Source organism: Vombatus ursinus, unplaced genomic scaffold (genome assembly GCF_900497805.2).
Source record: "Vombatus ursinus unplaced genomic scaffold, bare-nosed wombat genome assembly UNPS02007408.1, whole genome shotgun sequence".
In the NCBI taxonomy this organism is placed as follows: domain Eukaryota; kingdom Metazoa; phylum Chordata; class Mammalia; order Diprotodontia; family Vombatidae; genus Vombatus; species Vombatus ursinus.
Genome location: NW_020947186.1, coordinates 623,960 through 633,112, shown reverse-complemented (window position 1 = coordinate 633,112; position 9,153 = coordinate 623,960).

The following is a 9,153-nucleotide window of genomic DNA, read 5'->3' as shown; positions in this document are numbered from 1 at the left end:
AATTTCTATTTGCTACCTGCTTTGATGAATGTATATACTCACTATTCTCTATTTGTGATTGTCTTTTGTAAGACTAGCATTGGGTAGAAAGGAGTCCAACTGGTGAATGTAAATTAAGGGCTTCCAGTCAGATATGTGGCTTTTGTTCTGAACCAAAATTATGCCTTTACACCAGCAAGGATGATAGATAGATAGATGGATAGATAGATAGATAGATAGATAGATAGATAGATAGATAGATAGATAGACAGACAGACAGACAAATTATCTCTATCTATTAAGGTATTCCTCTACTTCATTTAGGTAGATAGCATCTGAAAGAGGAATTGAATGGAAACATTTAGGATTTACATACTTGCGCTAGTTAGCAGTGTTCTATGTAGCCACCACACAGGCTATGGGAATAGCTGTTCTTCCCTCTGTCCTATTGAAGTCAACAAGGATGGATAGGAAATATCCAGGGGCACAATTTGGCCTTTCCAAAAGGAAAAAAAAAGATGTATTAATGAAAACAACTGTTATAGTTCAAGATGCTTGACATTTTTACAGGTATAATGGGTCAAATGGAGTTGAAAGCTGGATCAGATTTATATACCTTAATGTGTTTCTTGTGAGAGCAAGCAATACAATATGCACTGTGAATTCAAATAAATGTGCATTTCCTAAATTATTAAAACTTTATATGACTAATTAAGGAGCACATCAATAGAGTTCCCATCCCCCCCCCTTAGCTGCCTTATTAAAGGGAGCTTGAGTACATGGAGATATCATTTCACTAAACTAAACATGATAAATAAAATGTCAGTAAAATCATTCATAACTGACACTCACTGATGTCATTGTGACATCCAAATCGATAATTTGATGTGACAGAATGTTTCCCCTTGAAGGATTTGTGACTTTTTAATTAACTCAGTCCCTTAGAGTAGGAAGTTGAGGACAAATTCAACGCTTGAGATTTCCAAATAAGTCATTTAGGTTTGCTTTGTTCTGGTCCCACAAGAACACTGATGAGCCAGACCAATGTCTCATTGTTGTTAAGTTCTTTCTGGATTATAAGTAGCCAAGGTGTGGATAAATCAGACTAATAAATCCTTTACCATTGCTCAACATGATGTGTTGTATTGATGATGGGCAATAGCACAATCTTTATCTACTAAGGCCAGCATTATTATTGCTAGCCCCGTAATTTAATGAAGCTGATATAGATTTTTCTTACAGTTTTTATGCACAAAAACATCTGAATACAACATAAAATATATGGATAATAAAAGAAAATACATTCATTAAGTTAATAGTGAAGGACTATAATTGCTAGTAAAAATGAAATCAGTTAGATTAAATGGTACAATGTAGTCATACAGGAAATTAATTCCAACTGCGATAACCATTATTATCAGAAATCCATCACTAGGCTAGAGGAATGGAGGAAAAGTTACAAAATATCTCTTTGCTTATTATTATACCATGGCCTTCTCCATTATCACCTTCATTACCCTATTCCTTTCTTAATGTGTTTCATCTCCCCATGTGGAAGAACCTTATTCCCATTTCTAGGAACTGAATACGAAAAGAAAAAGAAATATCTGACTTTATTATAGCAATTAGCTTTGCACCAAACTCCTACTTCTCATCTCCCTATGGTACCATAAAGTGGAAGAAGGAGAGTTGTTCAGTGGGGATAGTGAGGCAGCAGCTTTTACTAAGAGACCAAATGAGTACACAGATTCCTAAAACCTCTTCCTCCAAAGCTACCTTTCATCTACACTGGAAATATCATGTTTGTACCTACTGTTATGTCAGTTATCTCCCCCACTAGAATTTAAGTTCCTTGAGGACAGTACTGTTTTTGCTTTTCTCTGTGACAGAGTGAAAACTGTCACTTAATGCTTGTTGGTTGCTTGAATGATTTCACTTTGAAACTGCCTGTTTGTACTTGAATAAAACCAGAGAAAACCCTGGCCTCTAACCTGGTGTTAAGACTGCCTCCCTCCCCCACTCCACCTCATAAAAATCGTCATAATACAGATGTACATCTTGATAGGAGAGAGAAAAAGAAAGCCCAGGAAGATCGATTTGTTGAAAAGCAAAGGAATCTGGTATGTATTTATGTTCTCCTGTGTCATATGTGATCCTAGAGAAAGGAGAAGATGTAATGAGAAATGGAATGCATCTGAAACAGAGATCTTGGATTCAAATGCTGATTCTCCTACTCCTGCCCACATGATCTTAAGCAATTTACTTCACTTGTGGGAACTTCACCTATAAATTGAATGATTTGGATAAAATCATCTCAAAAGTTCCTTCCAGCTCTAAAATCTATAGAGTCTTGAGGATTCTATGTCCATAATATTCTTCCTAATAGCCCCATTCTCTCCATTCACATACCCACCACACTAGATCAGGTCCTCATGAACTCTCAATTAATCTACTATAATGGCCTACTAATTGGTCTCCTTGATTTCACTCTTTTCCCTCTCTAATTTATCCTTTGCAGAACTGCCAAAATAATCTTCCTATAGCAAAGTACCAACAATCTCTATCACAAAGTCAAAAACATTCATTGACTCCTCATTACCTCCAGGATAAAACACAAATTCAATTGATTCATATTTATTGGCCCTCAAACACTTGGTTTCCACCTACCTTTTAAACATTAATTCTATCTTCTCTCAGAGAAAAAGTGAAGCAGGGAAAATAATTAAGGCCAGCTCTCTTATCCCTGGATCAGAACCATAGGAGCAAAAGTTGTTTTCTGAAGGAAACAGGGATCATCTCATCTAACTTGGTACAAAAGGATCAGCATTCACATTCTTACCCTTTATCAGCTACTTTGTTAACCAGGGCAGCTGCCATTTTGCTATCAATAATAAGTTATTTTTCAGAGTTATTGAAGGGGGAAGTAAGGCAAGAAAGCTAAAATCTGATTGTATGTATTTGGTTCCTCAAAATTGTACCTGACCAGGGCAGCTAGGTGGCACAGTGGATAGAGCACTAGCCCTGGAGTCAGGAGGACCTGAGTTCAAATCTGGCCTCAGACCAAACACTTGGTACTTACTAACTATGTGACCCTGGACAAGTCACTTAACCCCAATTGCCAAAAAAAAATGATACCTGACCTGAAGATGGAGGCAAACCAACCTTCTATACCTGGGAGAGCTTTCTCTTCTTCCCAGTATATCTCTCCTACAAGACTCCAAGAACAATTCCATAAGCTTTCATACAGTTCATGACTTTACTGGCCAATTGAATCCTGAGAAAATATCTAAATCTCTATGGTTAAACTAATATGTGCCAGATTACAGAACAGGGTTAGACACAGAATATACAACTTTTTTCCTTCTTATTAAGAGGAGAGAAAGGGCTAATATGAAAGCTCTCTTTATGTACTTAAAGGTATGTCAGATAGAAGTGGGTGCCAACGTGTTATGTTGGTCCCCAAAATCAGAATCAGGAGCAATGGCTCTAAGTGGCAAAGAGATGAATTTAGGCTTGATAGAAAGAGGGAAAACACCAACTACACTTCCTAAAAATTAAGATTATTCAAAAGTGGAAAGGTCTGCTGTGGAAGGTTGTGGGTTTTCTCTCATTTGAGGTCTTTAATTAATGGTTGAATGACCACTTAGGTAAGCTGGAGGTAGAATTCTTTGTGAAGAATGGGTTGTATTGGATGGCCACTGCTTCCTTACCAACAGTGAAATTTTGTGAACTTTGCCTCTCCTAAATTTCTTCATCTCCATATTGTATATTTACTATATGTATTTATATAAGTGTGCCCCACCCCAAGGCACTAGACCTGCTACTAGCCTAGCTCCTGGCAAAAGCATTTAGGGGAGGAAATCATTGTGGAGCAGGGACTCACCTTTCACTGCAAGCAACGACTCTTGACCAAGTATGACCAACAGGATGGGGTGACAGCACCTCTCAGACCACTTTTAGCCCAGCCCTCATAGCCATCATTCAGAAAAGAGGCTCATGAAAAGAAGGTACTATCCTTCTCTACAAACACAGGGCAGTCATATCAGCCTGCTGAAGCAACAAGGCACCTTGAGGAAACAGGAAGCAGCATGTGCCAGGGAAGTTAAGCTACCATGACCACCATTTTCCTTATATCTTGATGGATACATCCCAGGACCAACCGACAGAGGAAAGGAGGAAGAACACTCCAATCATGGGGTTTGGCCTGTATGAAGTCATAGAGGATGAAGGAAAGGATTGACTCTACTTAGTTCTATGCATATACAAATGGATCTGTAATCTCATTGGCTTCAGTTTTCCCTCTAATAATGAAGTAAGACTATTTTACAGTTGTATCCTGATTATTAGAAAGAAAAAAAAGGAGCACCTTCTTTTTGTGAGAAGTATCAGAAAAGGAGAACTATTTGGTTTGATTTTAGTTTAATTCCATGTTACCAAATCTATTTTTAATATCAGCATTCTTTCAATGTTGTATCACATCAAACAATGAAACATTAAAGCTCTTGAAGAACTGAAGCTCAGAAGAACTGAAATCCCCTTCTAATTTTAGCTGCATGGTTTTGTTTACTCAAAAACTTTTCTATTTTATGTAATGATAATTATCTATTTTTATCTTCTATAATCCTCTCTATCCTTTCTTGAGTTGTTCATTAAGTCTTGCCCTTTTCCATAGATCTGAAAAGAAATTTCTTCTGTTTCTCTAATTTGTTTATAGTATAACTTTTTTTTTTAATATTCATTTGGAGCTAATCTTAGTATATGGTTTGAGATTTTGTTCTAAACCTAATTTCTCCCAGACTGCTTTCCAGTTTTTTTTTTAAATTTCTTAAGTAGCTAGTCCTTACACAGTGCCTGATACATGATAAAAGACTCAATAAATGTAAATTGACTGACTAACTAGGACCTAAGAGTTTATTGAACACTAGGCTACTAGGTTCATTTGCTTCAGTGTGTCATATACCTGATCCCTTCTACTGATCAACCACCCTATTTTTAAACTAGCATCAAATCACATTGATGATTACAAATTTGTAGAATAGTTTTAGATCTAGTATTGTTACTCTGCTTTACTTCTCATTTTTTCTTATCATTTCCCTTGAAATTCTTGAATTTTTGTTCCTCCAGATAAATCTTTCTTATTTTATTATAGATCTATAAAATAGTCCTTAGGTAATTTGATTACCTAGTCATTCTAACTTTTTATCTCTCAAACTTTCTGGGTCCCCTTGTCTACATATTGCCTCCTATGTTACCCATAGCCCTGAAATTAGACCATAGAAACCAATCCAAGATAACACCTGCTTCTACTCCACATAGGAAAGAAAAGAATACAATTTTCCAAAGGAATTTGATAAGAAATTTGTGTGTGAAAGCACCATATATAAGAAGAAGATAAGTAGGAATATGTATGTTACTGGCTCCTCGAATTGAACCTAAGAACCATTTATGTAGGTTTTTATTTATTACTAAAGAATGCTAGCTAATATTTTAATGTAATTTTAAGGTTTAAAAAAAAAACTTTCCTTTGATTCTATGAGGCAGACAGTATAAATTTCATCATTCTCGTTTTACAGATAAATAGAAACTCAGAGAAGTTAAGGGATTTTTCCCCAAGATCACACAGCTAGCATGTGTCACAATTGGAATGTGAACTCAGTTCCTTAAGTTCCAAATGTTAGGCTCTTATGTATACACAACAACAGCAGCAATAAATTGGACCAACTTTGTGCCAACAAAGAACTATTATATAAATGACTAAAACTTTCCACTGTCTGCAGAAAAAAAAGGGTGTTTTGGTAGCTATTCAAAACCAGTTTATCAGGGCAGCTAGGTGGTGCAGTAGATAGAGCTCTAATCTTGGAGTCTGGATGACCTGAGATCAAATCTGGCCTCACACACTTGACACTTACTAGCTGTGTGACCCTGGGCAAGTCACTTAACCCTAATTGCCTCACCAAAAATAAACAAACAAAGCAATACCAGTTCATCACACCTGAAAATATGGAAAATTTATTATTTAGGAGCTTGAATCAATGTGGAATATACAAAGAAAGAAAAGAAAAAAAGCTATGCAATGTATCGCTACAGATCACAAAACATTAGCACCTACCAAATATCTAGCAACATATGATCTTGTAGACAAAATTATACCTAAAAGCTTGTTAACCTCCATAAACTAACAAATTTTAAGTCCCATGCTACAAATAAAGACCTCACTACAACCTTGAGAGTTCAAAATACAAATGATATTAGAACTAAAGGGTATTCATAGCTAAAATTACTGTTCTATGCTAAAGGAACATATAGATCCATAAAAATTTAAGAAAAACATTTTAATGGATATCATACTAAATACTCATCATCTTGAAGCCATGCCAAATAGGAAAATTTCAAAATACAGAAAACAAGTGAAAAAAACTGGAACCATATAGGAATAGGATAGAACACATATAATTAACATCATCATCATGTCTCTTACCAGAGATCTCCTGAAGATGTTTTCAATGAACCTGTTAAAAATGAGCATATATTCTAATACATTTTTCAAACTAGACTTTTATTTCATCAGTTTGTGATACTCACTATAAAGAGCTTCCTCTCCCAGTGGAGATCAACATTCTCTTGCAAATTTAGCCTTTGAAAGTTTCCTCAGGCAAGTATGAGTCAGAGACAGGACATCATTCCAGATGTTCCTGACTCTGAGACCAGTTCTCCATTTATGATATCACACCGCCTCTGTCTCCAATATTTTTGTTCAATTACAAAAAGAAAAAAAACAGTCAACAGTACTCAGAATATTAAACATAACAAAATAATAGCAGGAATATAACCTTTCTCAAGAGCATTTCGAGGGGGGTGGAGCCAAGATGGTGGAGTGAAAGCAGTGACTTCCTTGAACTCTCCCCCAAACCCTTCCAAATATCTACAAAAAATGGTGCTAAACAAATTGTAAAGCAGCAGAACCCACAAAAAGACAGAGTGAAACAAATTTCTAGCCCAAGATAACCTGGATGGTTGATTGGAAAGGTATATTGTGCTGGGTGGGGAGAGGAGTGCAGGTCGGTGTGGGCGCGCTGAAGCAGGCCTCAGAGGACTGAATCACAGGCAGCTGTGGTGGTTTCCAGACTTCTCAACCCATGAAGGCCAAAGACAACTTAGAAGGTCAGTGGGAAAAGTCTGTTTCTGTGGTGTTGAAAGAGAAGCACAGAGGGGTTCCAGCCCCGTTCCCCAAGCATGGACCCAGGGGTGGCAGCTGCCTCCTGAGCTTCTGAACCAAAGACTGAGGGGGAATCGAGTGGTTGATCGGGGGGGGGGGGGGGGGGGGGGGGCGTTGCAGGGATCTCTCTGCTGGTGCAGGACTCTCTTGCTTTGCCCATCCTTGGATCTGGGTCACAGTTCTAGGTGGCAGTCCTGGGGCGAGGAGGAGCCCTGGTGTGGTGGAGCTTGTAGTGGCTGTGGAGAGGAAACACTCCTCACAGTTCCAAGACAGAAAAGAGTGCTCATAGACCAGAGCACAGGCCAGGAAAGGAGTAAACACCTCGCCCTCCATCATAGCACCTTGGAAAAACTGAAAATTTACAGGTCCCTAGAAGTATCTCTGAAAACAGCTGCACAAAACCCCTGAAGTTTGGGACAGTACATTCTCCACACTGGAAACAGAACCCTACCTTAACAAAGAGTTTATAACTCAAGTAATTGACCAAGACCATGAGAAAGCAGTACAAAAAAAAAAAAGTCCAAAAAGCCAATGAGGACAAGAATGCCTTAAAAAGCAAAATTGGCCACATGGAAAAGGAAGTCCAAAAGCTTACTGAAGAAAATACTTCCTCAAAAATTAGAATGGAGAAATTGTAAGCTAGTAACAATTTGAGAAATCAAGGTACTGTAACACTAATTTAAAGGAATGAAAAAATAGAAGAGAATGTGAAATATCGCATTGGAAAAACAACTGACCTGGAAAATAGATCCAGAAGAGAGAACTTAAAAATTATTGGACTATCTGAAAGCCATGATCAAAAAAAAAAGAGCCTAGACATCATCTTTCAAGAAATTATCAAGGAAAACTGCCCTGGTATTTTAGAACCACAGGGCAAAATAGAAATTGAAAGAATCCACCAATCACCTCCTGAAAGAGATCCCCAAAGGAAAACTCCTAGGAATGTTGTAGCCAAATTCCAGAATTCCCAGGTCAATTCCCAGGCAAGCAGCCAGAAAGAAACAATTCAAGTATTGTGGAACCACAATCAGGATAACACAAGATTTACCAGCTTCTACACTAAGGGTCCGGAGGGCATGGAGTATGATATTCCGGAGGGCAAAGGATACAGGACTACAACCTAGAATCACCTACCCCCCAAAACTGAGTATAATCCTTCAGGGTAAAAAATGGTCATTCAATGAAATAGGGGACTTTCAAGCATTCCTGTGGAAAAGACCAGAGCTGAATAGAAAATTTGACTTTCAAATATAAGACTCTAGTGAAACATGGAAGAGGTAAACAGGAAAGAGAAATCATAAGAGACTTATAAAGGTTGAACTGTTTCCATTCCTACATGGAAAGATGATATTTGTAACTCATGAGTCCTTTGTCAGTATTAGGGTAGTGGGAGGGAAAAATTATATGTATGTATAGATAGACAGATAGATAGAGGGCACAGGGTGAGTTGAAGATGAAGGGGTGATATCTGGAAAATAAAATAAAGGGGTGAAAGAGGATTATACTGGGAGAAGGAGAAAGGGAGAAGTAGAATGGGGTAAATTATCTCACATGAAATGGACAAGTAAAGACTTTTACAGTGGAGGGGAAATGGGAGAAGGTGAGAGGGAATGAATGAATCTTATTCTCATAGGATTTGGTTTAAGGAGGGAATAACATACACAATGGGGTATGGAAATCTATCTCACTGTACAGGAAAATAAGGGGGAAAGGGGATAAGAGAGCAGGGGTCTGATAGAGGGGAGGGCAGATTAGGGGAGGGGATAATCAAAAGCAAACACTTCTGAGGAGGGACAGGGTCAAAAGAGAGAATAGAATAAATGGAGGGTAGGATAGGATGAAGGGAAATACACTTAGTTTGTCACAACAGGACTACTATGGAAGTGTTTTGCATGACTACACAACTATAACCTATATCAAGATGCTTGCCTTTTCAATGAGGGTGGGTGGGGAGGGAG